This window comes from Chamaea fasciata, unplaced genomic scaffold, assembly GCF_029207755.1.
Source record: "Chamaea fasciata isolate MVZ Bird 193981 ecotype frontalis unplaced genomic scaffold, bChaFas1.0.hap1 SCAF_5, whole genome shotgun sequence".
NCBI lineage: Eukaryota > Metazoa > Chordata > Aves > Passeriformes > Sylviidae > Chamaea > Chamaea fasciata.
Window position 1 is genome coordinate 31,643,081 of NW_027094090.1, and position 13,020 is coordinate 31,656,100.

At 36.7% G+C, this 13,020-nt stretch overlaps 1 protein-coding gene across 1 annotated transcript in view; it reads left to right on the forward strand.

Annotated features, from left to right (window-relative positions):
* SLC16A7 (solute carrier family 16 member 7) overlaps positions 1-13,020 on the forward strand; it is an 81,327-nt gene that overhangs the window by 3,491 nt on the left and 64,816 nt on the right. The gene's annotated exons all lie outside the window — the stretch shown is intronic.

Consider the following 13,020-nt stretch of genomic DNA (forward strand, 5'->3'; position numbering starts at 1 on the left):
TGTGAATCTTGGAACATTTGAAGAAAAATTTTCAGTATTCAAACAAAAGTAATTTGGCTACAGGAGTAAGGAGACAATTTTCCATGACTTAAGGAGTAGATGATGTTGGACAAACTGACTACGGAGCTCTATTTGGCTTTACAATCTCTCCAATATTTTTCATATTTCTTGGTCTTATGGTCAAGTAATCAAAATCTTTTTAAACTCTTACTGAAGAGCAAAGGGTTATCTAACTAGGTCACAGTGGTTGATGAACTAGAAAGAGTCACAGTCTTTATTGCTCTGTTTTTTTCTTTGCAATCTTAAGATTTTTAATTCATAGTTTTTTTGGGGAGGAGATGGGGGGTGGTGGTAAGGAGGCAGATTCATCATCAGTAGCTCCTTTTGTAGATCTCAGTTTTGGTTCATGTGTTGTCTTTAAGTAGTTCCTTTATTTGTACGTTTTCAAGGTCAAGCTTCCAGTTCCATGCTAATATTTTTTTTATTTTTGGGACACAGTGTTTTTCAGTCTTACAACACTTATATGAAGAGCTTAATGTAAATGAAGAGGTTTTCATGAAGGGCTGATAAAAATATAAGCATTTCCAAAAGGATATGAACATGACTAGGCCACTTTAAAAGGTTCTAAAAAATGAAGGAGGAAAACAATGAAAAAGAATTGAGCCTTGCCCCAATATACTCTTTTCCTTTGTAGTTGTAAGACTTAAGATCTTAAGAAATGGAATTAATGTTAATTCATAAAGTCAGGGAGAACTAGAGAACAAACTTAAGCCAGGATTTTTTTTTTTTTTTAAACTTAATGCTGATGCATTTTCTTTAAACTTGATGTCATGATTATTGTATGTTAGTATTTGAATGTATTTCAGTTCCACCCAACAAGAAAGCAGTTCTTTGAATAATAGTGTAAATCATATAAAATTGTCTATGAACTTTAGACTGTAGGAAACTTGTACTTTTAAGTCACCTGTCAACAAACCACAGGATGCCCAAACATTGTAGAAGTTGAAATACTTGATAACAAGTGGATTTGACTTTTTTTCATATGGTTACTATGAAAGATAAAGACAGTATCAAACTCTGCAAAAACCACTTGAAGGATAAAACTGCAGACTGGAGTTGCCCAAACATGCAAGATTGTTTAAAAAGTGTTTGTTTTCTTTCAGTGTGAATATTTGTATCCTCAAAAATAACAGTTTCCAGTTGCTTTGACTGCAAGCTTGGTAGTTATTTCAGTTTTATCTTTCTTTAAGGTTTTCAGTGGAAAACTCATATATAGGTGATGATGAAGGTTTAGAAAGCATGTTGCACAAAAGGTGACTCAGAACAACTGTATTTCATAGCTTTTCTTATTTATATCTTTTAAAACTTCCGGTCCTTCAGAGTAGCTCATCTTCCCAAACCTGCAAGCAGAGACTCCTGCTGCAGCCTCTGGCATGACCATTGTGTAGTGTCTTTCCATCATGGGGCCTCAGGATTAGCAAACTGTTGGCAACATTCCCGAATTTGGCACCTAGGGATAGCACATACAACAAAGAGTTGTAATGGTGTTCAAAATGTGCTTGGCACCAAAGAACTTCAGCATTTCTGTCACTACAGTGGTGGTAATGACAGTGCATTGAGGTACATTGCCTCTTCCATACAGTCTACTGTTTTAATTGAAAGTAGTAAAATCAGCCACAAACCAGCAGCACATCATCCCAAAAGATAGAAATTATTTTTTCCCATAGAAATAATTTAATTAAGGTTTTAACATTCATACTTGCCACTCAGCACTTCAGCATACTTCGAGTCTATGGTACAAATGAGAAAGAGACAAAAAAAGATAAAATCTCAATTTGTCTGTTGAGTGAGTTTTAACCTCATAGTGTCCTCTTCGGACACTATGAGCTTTACTTTTCAGTTTGTGTGTTCTGAAATCAAGAAATACTGAGAACAAGTATTTATTTTAAAGTACTAAAAACATGTGAAGAGAGAAACCAAAAAGAAATCCCCATTTTTGTGCTGACAGAAATGGTGAAAGCATATATGCAAAATGTGTATTTGATTTCTTTTAACATAGCTAGTTCCTACTGCAACATATTTAATGAGTATTTCAGACAGAGAAATGAGCATATGCTCACTTCCAGCATATGCTTTTGTAATTAATTGTATTGAAGTAGGTTTTTAAACTGTTAGAAATTAGGTTGTGTGTGGTATTCTTTTCAAATCTCTGGGATAACAATATAAATACTTGGTGGTGAAGATGAGAAGTTTTGAAATGGTACAAGACTGTGTTCAAACTACCAGCTCTAACAATTTGGCTTCTGAGAGACGTAGCTGCTTTTCTTTGTTGACCTTATTGAGAGATGGAAATTGGAACCTAAAAATATGGGATATTTCAGCAGTTACCTGTGCTATTGAATTACAATACCATAGGAGTTGTCATTACTAGATTGAGCTCCTATGGTTTGCATTTTTGATATGGCCTACAGGGCAGGTTCACAAAAGCAGCGAAGAAAAGAACAACTTAATGATGCAAATAAACTCCCCTTGTTAATATAAGTGTCTGGTTTCTTAACAATTGGAATTTTATGTGCTAAATCCCTTGATAATTCAGCCTTTTCTGAGTACACATTCCACTGAACAGATCTTTTCTAGAATTTAATTGCTTTTTCATACTCTGCCGGGGATGGATTTGGGTCTGAATCTGGAGAGTGGACCCTGTGTTCTCAGCAGTGCCTCCTGCTGATGGTAGAAATGAAAGTTGTTGAGATATATACTGCAAACTAGAACTGAAGACTGGTTTCAAAACCAGAGTGTGCCTAGGACAAAGTTTCAGGCAGGCTGAGCAAGGGGGTTGCATCTGGGAGCAGGTGGAGAGAGCTGACTAGACTATGGGAGGACATTGCTGCTGGAAGCTGAAGGCAGCAATGGGCCTATCATCCTATTACCAGCCCCTTTTTAGAATGAACATCTTTATTACAGTTTGTACATAGTGCTAAACTAATGGATTCCTTTCTGCCCTGAAGAATTTGTAAGATCTCTACTTGTTTTTCACACAGGGATCCTAACTCCTTATCTTCCATTAGGCAGTCTCTTTCCCTTCTCACCAATACTTCAAAAGGCGAATCAGGGGACTCAACAGGACATGATTAGAAACCACAACAACATATTTTAGCAAGGAATGAAAAAAGCTTTTGTATTTTTTGACCTCTGGGTTGTATATATAAAGAAAATAGGTAGAAAAGAATATGCCATAATAGCCTGTATTTACAGAGCATAAAGTATGCTTTATATTTGTGAAGAATAGGAAGAAAGAGAACCAGTTTTCTTTTTCTTGTGCAGATATAATTACGTTGGCTAGAGTCATAAGGTAGGGGTTTTTCTCATGTTTTTCTTATGCGGTTATTCAAAAAGAAATGTTTTGTTGTAGTTATGCTGGAAATAGGGGTGCATTATCTCAATTTAGTTTTTTTCCTCATTGATACATAACACTAGAACATTATGAGTGCCTTGCATGGCCTGTGGTCTGTTTCAGTTTTAGCGCCATGAAAATAATGAAAGTGGTTTTTAAGCTAATGAATAAAAGGGCCAATCTCATATGAGGTAGAGAAATCCAGGAAGGGCATTTTTAAGTGACACCTAAAAGCACCATGGTGATTTCTCTCAGTAAATGAATATGTCAGTGATGCTCAATTGGCATTTTCCTCTCTTTCTGTGACTTCAGGTCCACGCTTGAGCTCCCTTCCTGTGGTGTAGTTCTGCTGGGTTATAAGGGAGTACTCATGGTTTACACCCAGTAGTGGCTGGGGAGACTCTGTCACTGCTTCTTAAGACTCAGTTATTTAGTCTTTTTGATCGGTTGCTTTGACTTGCCTGATTAGGTTAAATGGAAATTATTTCTCATAATAATTACCAAAATGATTTTTTTTCTCTCTTTCCAAATAAGTGCTTTAATGTGTCCATCTTCTCTGCCATTCCTGTCTTTATTTTGGCAAGAACTTTGTCCTTCTCCCCATTTATCAGAATGAAAACCAAAATACAGTAGCAAGTTAGTATTCTACTCTGCTCATCCTGCTAGCATACTGGGATTTCCACACTAAAACTTGAAACTGCCAGTGGCAGTTGTCATTTGTAGGACACCTATCATAAGCACAGATGATGCTTCTCCATAGTTCATCAGTACTGATGTTTTACCATGCTATTTTTATATTTAGAGTAACAAATATTTGCACTCTTAATCATTATGGTTTTTAATTCTGCCTTTCAAGTGTCATTATTAGGGCACAGAAAAAATCTAGCTTTGGAAGAATGACACATGGGAGAACACATCAACCTGAGGAAATAGTGTTTTGAGGAGTTTCACAGAGGCAGATATCTTCAACCTAGCAGAAGTAGAATGACATGTCATATTTTCAGTCAGAGCAGTTTTTAGTTGTCTTCTGATTTTTAATTATTTTTTGAGAAAGGAATGGACAGTATTGGCGTTTGCTTTTATGATTTCTTTACTCTAATTGTAGACTATAGGAAGGTTTTTGTTATTGATGAATAGTATTATAAAAGGTACAAAAGCCTGCTCTTTCCACAATTAAAATAGATTCTTCTTTTGAGTGTAATAGCATAGACAGGTGTTAATGAAACAAGATGTTATTGCTTAATTGGGTAATGAGCTTGCAGTTGTGGATACACGTCAGCATTGCTGAAATATTGTGTATGTAATATGGTGACTTAGATTGTATTGTTCTTAATGAAAATGTATTTTAGCTATGACACCATGATTTTTTTTTTTCTTGTATGTATTTCCTGAAAAATTAGCAAAGCTGTAGTAGTTGTCATATCCAAGCTTACTTTGGAATTGTTACACTTAAACTGATAGTTGAATTGCACTGAATTATATGTTTTATTAAGTATCCAGGATATGTTTTTAACTTTAAATAAGGTAGTTACAAATTTCTTTTTTTTTTTTTGTCCCTCATTTACCAGTTTTATCCCAGATGTATAAATACAATATTTTTTTTTTAAATGCAAGACTATACTCTTGTGATACCTAAATTAGCCACCTAAATTAGGTTCACTAATTTCTGTGTTATTGGACCCTGGGTAAGTAGGTTGTTCTCTCTTAATAACTGAAGCTTAAATCCTACTTTTAAGTCAATCCCCTCTACTAAGGAACATGTACTGGATGAAAACAGAAGTTATAGCTTACGTTGAACACCCTGTTCTACAAGTACTTGAAACAGCAGTTATAGCTGTTTTATATGAAGGGAATCTTGCATTCTGGTGTAGTTTGAAGGAAGCATTTACTTCTCAATATGGGAGCTGAATACACATAAGTGAGTAGCTAGTTTTCCAATAGTAATTATATATATATATATATATATATATATATATATATATATATATATATATATATATATATATACACACACAAGGTGATGTGAAAATAGGAAAATAGGAAGAAATATGCAACATGGTGCACACTAGAAGGTGAAGTGGGGAAATGAAGAAAGCCCTGGAAGGGTGCAATCATATTGTTTTGATGCTTTGGGAAGTTCTAGTGTTGCAGCATGGTATTTATAGCCTGTAGTAAGCAGCCAAAAATAACATATGTACATGTGTATGTATTTTCCACATGATCCTTTTGACCTCTTTGGAACAATTCTATGACCAGGTGCATAGAATGAGTAGTGGGTACTGATGGGTGATGTTGGCAGTACCGGAGTGTGAAGAGATGCTGAATTTGGACCAGCTACGAAAGCAACAGAATCAAATGCTTGGAGGAGACATTTCAGTGCCAATACTTTGACTTGGCATGTGAACTGACAGAACTGAATGGATGAATCTTTAGCCGGCATTTAATAGTAAATTTAGCTTCTCATTTTAGAATGGATGACTTCAGTAATCAAGGAAGTTTTTAGTCATCCAAGCAAAGCAGAGCAGGTTCTGTTTTCCTGTGCCAAGAGGCTAAGGCTGTTTGCTTCATAGCTGTTCGTGCTGCTCCAAAGGGGAGTTTGAACTGTTTGGTCAATCCCTGCTGCGTTCATTAACTTGGTGTGTTTGTTTCTGTTACCCCATTGAGAAGGGAATGGTTTGTGTTTGTGTTCCTAAAAGTTTGGTCCTGATTTATTTAACCAAACCCCACTGAGCACAGAACCTTTTATATTTGGTTGAACTCATGCTCCCAGGCACATTTGATTCTGCTTCTGTGATTTTGACATAGGGAATCCCTGTTTGTTTCTTCATTTGGTAAAACTGCTTATCTGGGCCCTGCTGAGGATAGAAATGGACTGTCTACTTTCTGCTGCAAACAGGAACCATGAGAGACTCTTGTCCTAAGGAGAGAAAAGCATATCCGAGATGGTTTCTAATTTTTTTTTTTTTTTAAATCTTTCAGAGAGCTGATAATATCCAATGGGTGTTGCAGTGATTCCTTAAGCAGTAGTAGGAAGGCTGGTGACAGCAGTGAAAAGACACAAGGTCTTGAAGGTAGAGGAAGAAGAAGGAAGGAATGATACATGATATAAACTATCAGGCTTCTGGGCTTCAATTCTTGGGCAGTCCAGCCACGCACTGCTCTGCTTATGAGGAAAGCCATGGCAGCATGAGCTACCTAAAAAACCCCACTGTGCCTCAAAGTGGAGGCTGTCAAAGCACTGCCTTTAATTTCAATCCTAAAATGCAGCAGCATAAGTAGAATAGATGGAGCAGTTCTGCTGTGGACACTGGGCTGGCCTTTGGGAGGTGGTTTGTGTTACTGCTAAGGTTACCATCTCTAAAATAACCTGCTGCTGTAGAGCTACAGTGAAACTGTACAGTGATCTGCATCTTTCACCTGTGGCAGTTAAAAATGTTGTATTTATCTCAAATAGACCTACTCAGGGTGGCTTGGAAGAAACTGACTAGTACAGAGTGCACAAAGGAAAAGTGAGCTGTAAGGGAATGGTTCTCTGTTGTTGTGGTGATCAGGCCTGCTGGGAATTGCATAAAATGTTTCTGTCTTCTGACGACCCTCAGTTGGCAGGATTTGTGTGGATTTTTACCTGTAAAAAAAAAAAAACACCAAAAAAACCCTAACCTGCTTTAGCTTTGTAGATGCTACAGTCAAGAGCTGATCCTGCAGGTGTGAAAACTTCTGCCAGCATAGGTGCCCTTCAAGGCAAAGTAGAAATACATTATACTACACTCTTTAATCAGTTTGGGTTGCATCTCCTTCTTGTCTTTAAACAAAATTACTTTGTGAATTGCTGAATATTTTTTATCACTATGCTTGCCTGTTTAAGTAATATATACCCAAGTACAACTGTCATTTTCCCACTACAGCATATACCTACACTTACTGCTTACTTGTTTTAAATGCCTCTCTTAATCATGGTCCAAATCCAGATGAAAATATGAGTGAACTTCCAACAAAGGTAGTACATATTTAGCAACTTGTGTATCTGTATATAAATCATAAACTTTAAAGCTAGAGAACATCTTGTGTTTTCTTACAGGTGAGAAACAAGTATTCTTTGCTTAACATTATTATTGTGCAATGACAAAGATTGCTAAGTTAAAAGTAAGAGGTACAGGATTTCAAAAGATGTATACCACTAAAAATTAAGATGCTAGTAAAGGCAATGGTACTATTGCATTCAAACTCATTATCCTTTTCACTTGTATTTTACAATGTCCTCACAGCATCCTCTTCCCTCTGAAAAACACCTTTTAGTTTCTAATACTCAGTCTCATGTACACATTCAGTTCCACTGAATTAGGCTCACATACATTATCTGATCTGACCAGAAAAAGATTTTATACTGTTAAAATACGCTTGCCCACAAATAATTTGTAAAAGACAAAAAAATGGATTTCTTATAAACATCTAAAGTGATCTGAGCAAAAGAGAAAAATTACCATCATATATTAATGACTTGAACATATTTGGTTTTCATGAGCTACTGCAGTGTTTTTAAAAAGTTAGAATGTTAGTGGCTACGTTTATACTCCTTTATTTAAGGCAGAAAGATATTGAAATAATCACAGCTAAACTGTGCCCTGACAGAGTAGCCTTAATTGCATTCTTTTATTTCATGTATGATTATTTATGCTTTCATACAGAAACATTTAAATACAAGATAGTGAGGACAACTGCAGGGAAATCAAGGAACCAGGTGAAACCTAAAATACCAGTTTTGTGATGAAGAAGCTGTAAGTCATTTGTGGAGTAGTTTTTTCTTACCTTGGACTTTGTATGCTGGCATGTTTTTGAGTTACTAGAGCTATTAGAGGAAGGAGGAGTGAGACAGCTGGGTGAAGCTGAGGGATTAGGGAGAGGAGGAGTGGAGGGAGGGCAGTGGGCAATCTGTGGAGCAGTCTGAAGCAGCGTCTGCAGGTGGAGAGGACTGGAGAGGGCTTGCAGACTAAGAGGCTGGTGGGGGAGCCTGTTTTCATTAAAGTACCATTGCAATGAGTGTTAATGCACTGGTTGGTGAGCGGGAAACCGCTCATATTTCTCTTTAACCTCTGCGTTTGTGACTTGTGCAGAGGTGGTTTATAGCCATCAGTATGTCTGGCTCATTCTAAAGGGTGGTGTACAAGAGGTAAGAGTTACTGCCATGTTGGCAGATGAGAAAAACCTTTATTTCACATTGCTCAGCTACAGCATGTCTTGTCCTGCTGTTCTCCATTCACGGTTCCTGATGGTATTCTCCATTCACTCCTTAATATCCTTTGAGTCTACCCACTGATAAAGAATGCTTACTCAGAAACAGACAAGAAGCAACCCAAAAGCTAGGATGTTGGGCAATGTGACATGCAACATACCTTTCAGATTTGTATTCTCTTCATACCTGACACACTCAAACTTGTGTACTGGCACACCCTATGGCATGTCTAATTACTCAAGTCTTGTGTATCTGCAGTTATCTAGGCCAACAAAATTTCATGCTGCATTATAATACTTTTCAAATAATTCACAGAGAGTAGTTTTTTTAAATTAACATTGCCTTCTGGTGTTTTGTTTGTTTTGTGGGGTTTTGTGTTTTTGGTTTGTGGGGTTTTTTTTGGCGGTTTTCTTTTTTTTTTTTTTTTTTTTTTTTTTTTGTTTTTTGGGTTTTTGGGTTTGTTTTTTTGGGAGGGGGTTGTGGTGTGGGTTTTTTTTGTTTGCTTTTTTTTGTTTTGTTTTGTTTTGTTTTGCTTTGTTTTGTTTTCCTGCAGAGGGATTGCTATGGAATTCTTGAGCTTATTCAATTCAAGATTTGGCAGTATCTTGGGGAAACAATTACTGGTTTTTTTTGCTAAGTTTTGTTAAGCGTTCCCGATGCATATTTGGTATCTACATCATCAGAGACAGCCTTAGCTATTTTGTTGCCTGAATCAAATCTATTCTGCCTGTGTTTCACATTTGGAAGAAATTGTATTTAATACCAGGTACTTTTACAGAACTGTAGAATGTCACATATTTAGATATTATGATATACAATCTCACAAAATTGCGCAAAAATATGAGACAAAGAATGTATGCATTCTAAAAATTGTTGTCTTGTTAACAATTTTAATCAGTGCAGTCACAAATTGGCTCTAAAAATGATGTCTACAATTTTGCGGATCTGGGCAAGTGTCCAGCCTTTACATAAGGTAAGTTGTCCTCTGTGTTGTTCTGTAAGGCATTGAACATTGTTTCAAGTTTTAATTGAGTGGTTTATCCAGTGACTTAATTGAGTAAACTGTCAATTAAAATTGCACATTTGAAATCTGTCACTATTTTGTTTACTATGGCAGTGATAAAGAAGCTTTCAAAAAATATAGTTGTCTCTAGTATGCAAAATGCAAGATAGTTTGTCTGCACCTTCCATAAATTTTCTTCTATGAAGCCATGACAACCACAAAAATGTTTGTGATGCAACAGTCCTGAGCTGCATGTTTTGCAAACACAGAGACATAATATGGGTCTTGCAGCACATAATTTCAGAGATGCAATACTTGGCTAAACTGGACATATTTTTCTCAATAGTACAGAATAGATGGCAGAATTTCAGATTTCAACATCATGCTGTTAAGCTGTAGATCAGCTTTGATGAAGATGGTAAGAACATTTTTAGAATCTAAAGCATATATTTTTTCTAAAGCATACTTTCTTATTTTGTAAGAGCTAAATAAGCCAACAAGACAACCCTTGTCCTACCTCCCCCAAAACACTTAGGATTTAAAAACACTGAACTAGGAAAAGGGGCTGGGTCATTATTTTCAATCCACTGCAATACCAAGAAACTGTATTACAACTTTATATATAGGGCTGGATTCAGTAGCATATGCATCTATAATTGAACTACTTTCATAGATGTACTTTAAGTAATGGAGAGATATAGGCACTTGTAGGCCACATTATATTTTTTCATTATACCTTACATGTCTGAAATAGGTCCGTGAGAGATGTCCCAGAATTTCGTTTCTGCCCACTGATTATAAGTGAAACCTACATATCCAGATCACATGCAGATGTCAACACTCTTAACGTCAAAATGTTGTTGTGATGAGAAAAATGTGAAATAAGAAAAAGTCAGATTATGTGTAAGTCAAAGAATATCTTGCAGATCTGTATCACAAACTTAAATCTTCTCCAAAATGTGTAAATCTAGAGGATATACTAGTAGGAGAAAAGAAGATTACCACCCAGTACCTTAGGTTTTGCAGAGAGTTATACAAAAAGAAAAAGTAAAAAATTCATGCCAAAAGAAAACAATTTGTGACCAAACATCTATGATTAGAACAAACTGCTATATAGCTTTAGGTATTATTGCCACCGCTAACATAAGGCATTCTTTAAAGAATGCTTGAATTGAGACAGAAGGAAATATTGTGCTGTGGTATTAATGGTAGCACTCAACTATATGCAGCAAAGATTATTTCTTTTCAAGTGTCTATTACTAAAAAGAAATAGTGAAGCAGATGTTAGTGTGTAGAATACCTGAGCTGAATTTCACATCAGCAGCCAGACTAAATGGTTATGGTGAGTTTACTTCAATTTTAACAGTTTAATCTTATAATCCCAACAGAAATTCTCTTTTTGGCATCTGGCTCTTTTCCAAGGAGGAATAGTTACATTTAATATGTGCCTATGTGTGTCAGGGCAGCAAGGTGCAATAACTGGGCCAGCTCTAGGCACCCTTCTCAGAGGAGCTCTCGAGTAGCTGGATTCATACTATATGTTAAACTCCACTGTCATTACTATTCACAAAATACACTGCTGGATACAGTCTCAAATGGTGAGTTGGGTAATAACCCTATTGATATGTTTTTATATAGACAACAGTCCAAGGCTGTATTAACTTCTGGTTTTGTCAAGTTCAAGCTGAGAGCGGGCTGCAGGCCAGCTGTCTGCCACTGTCATGCCCATGCCAATTAGCTCTGTCACATTAGTGTTAGAAATACACTTTAGTGTTAGTTCTGACCTTCTACCTCACACTCAGTTCCCTGAATTTAAAAAGCTCAGCCACAGCATAGGCACAGGTTTTAGTCCTCATTGCTCTCTGAAGTCAATGGACAAAAAGCAGCTGTGTTCCCCCACCATGATGCCAAGTTGGTGCTCTGCTGTGCTTGTTCATGTGGACTTTGTGGTCAGCATCCCTAGAGACATTGCAGTGGTATCTGCACTTAATCCATCTTTCTGAAGCTGTTTCTCACGGGTACAGAAATTTTGGGGCCAGTGGTGATTTTCTCTTCCCCTGGCGGGGGTGGGATGGGGATCCTATGGAAGGAAGGGCCTGCCACTGAAGGGCACAGTGGGAGAGAGCAGCTTTGCTGACACAAGTGAGGAGCTGTACCCGGCTCTAAACACAAGTTGTCAAAATGTAACAGAAGGTGTCCAACAATAACAATGCCCCCCTTCCTACTTCACTCCAATTATAGGAAATGTCGTATTGTTGTCACTGCAGGGTCTTTGTCAGAGTTCAGCAACCCATGTTTACTTCCTTTGTTGCCCTCTTCTTGTGTGCTTGTGTCAGCAAACATGTTCCCTTCCTGCTGTTGTTCTCAGTGCTGAGATGAACACTTGCAAGTATCCTCCTCACAGTTTGGCCTTAGAGGCTCATCTATTGCTGCCATGTATTATCTCCAGTGTGTTTCATTCTTCCCGAAAGAACTGTTTCAGATTCAAATTGAAGTTTTAGACAATACAGAGATCAATTAAATGATAATACTTTCTCATGATTAGGCTGGTCTTTTTCTTTAAGCAAGCCTCCTACTGGGTTAGCTTCCAGTAATTCTGGACCTTGGTTCACTTTTCATGTGAAATTGCCACATGTCCTAGAAATGCAGATCATCATAAGCATAATTATTTTCAGATAAATTAAGAAATTTATTCTGAGAATTGCTTTCTTGCCTATGAACAAGTGGTGGGCAGTGAAAGTAACAGCAGTTTGCCCATAAAATCTGTCCCAGAGATGGTCAGAAATTCCCAAACAAAGCACTTCTAAGTGCTTTGAGGCTTTAATATCAGTTGCTTAGTGAATATCTAGGACAAGAGAAAGTTTTAATTTATTTTCCAGCCTGAGTGATCACAATGTTTTTCTGTTTCTTTTGGCCAGGCAGTTTCATCCTTTCCAGCATTTTTTGGGTCAAGGCAAGTATGGTGTGTGAGACTGATAAAAAACAACGGTTGTGAGGACATACCTTTGCCTGGTTTTCCAACAAAATAGTTAAGAACATTTTGCATTTAAAAAGAAAAAACTTTTGATGTGAACTTTGAAAAGCATTTCTCTGAGTTTTTGAGCGAAGGTATGATCTGGTCTTAGGTACAGCCTATCTTGTAATATATTTATTCTGTCATCAGTTCTGCAGATGATTCAATTTTTTTTCCCTATACAAAAATAGTGAGGTTTTCTTAATTTAAGAAATAATGGAAAATAATTTTTGGAGTACTATAGCAAATTCTGCGTTATCTCCAGCTAGACACTGGAGCATAAAAACTTTTTAAATATTGTCATGACTAACGTTGTTTATTAATACAAAGTATCTAATTACTCTATAAAGCCTTATGCAGTGTTTTATACCTTCACTGTT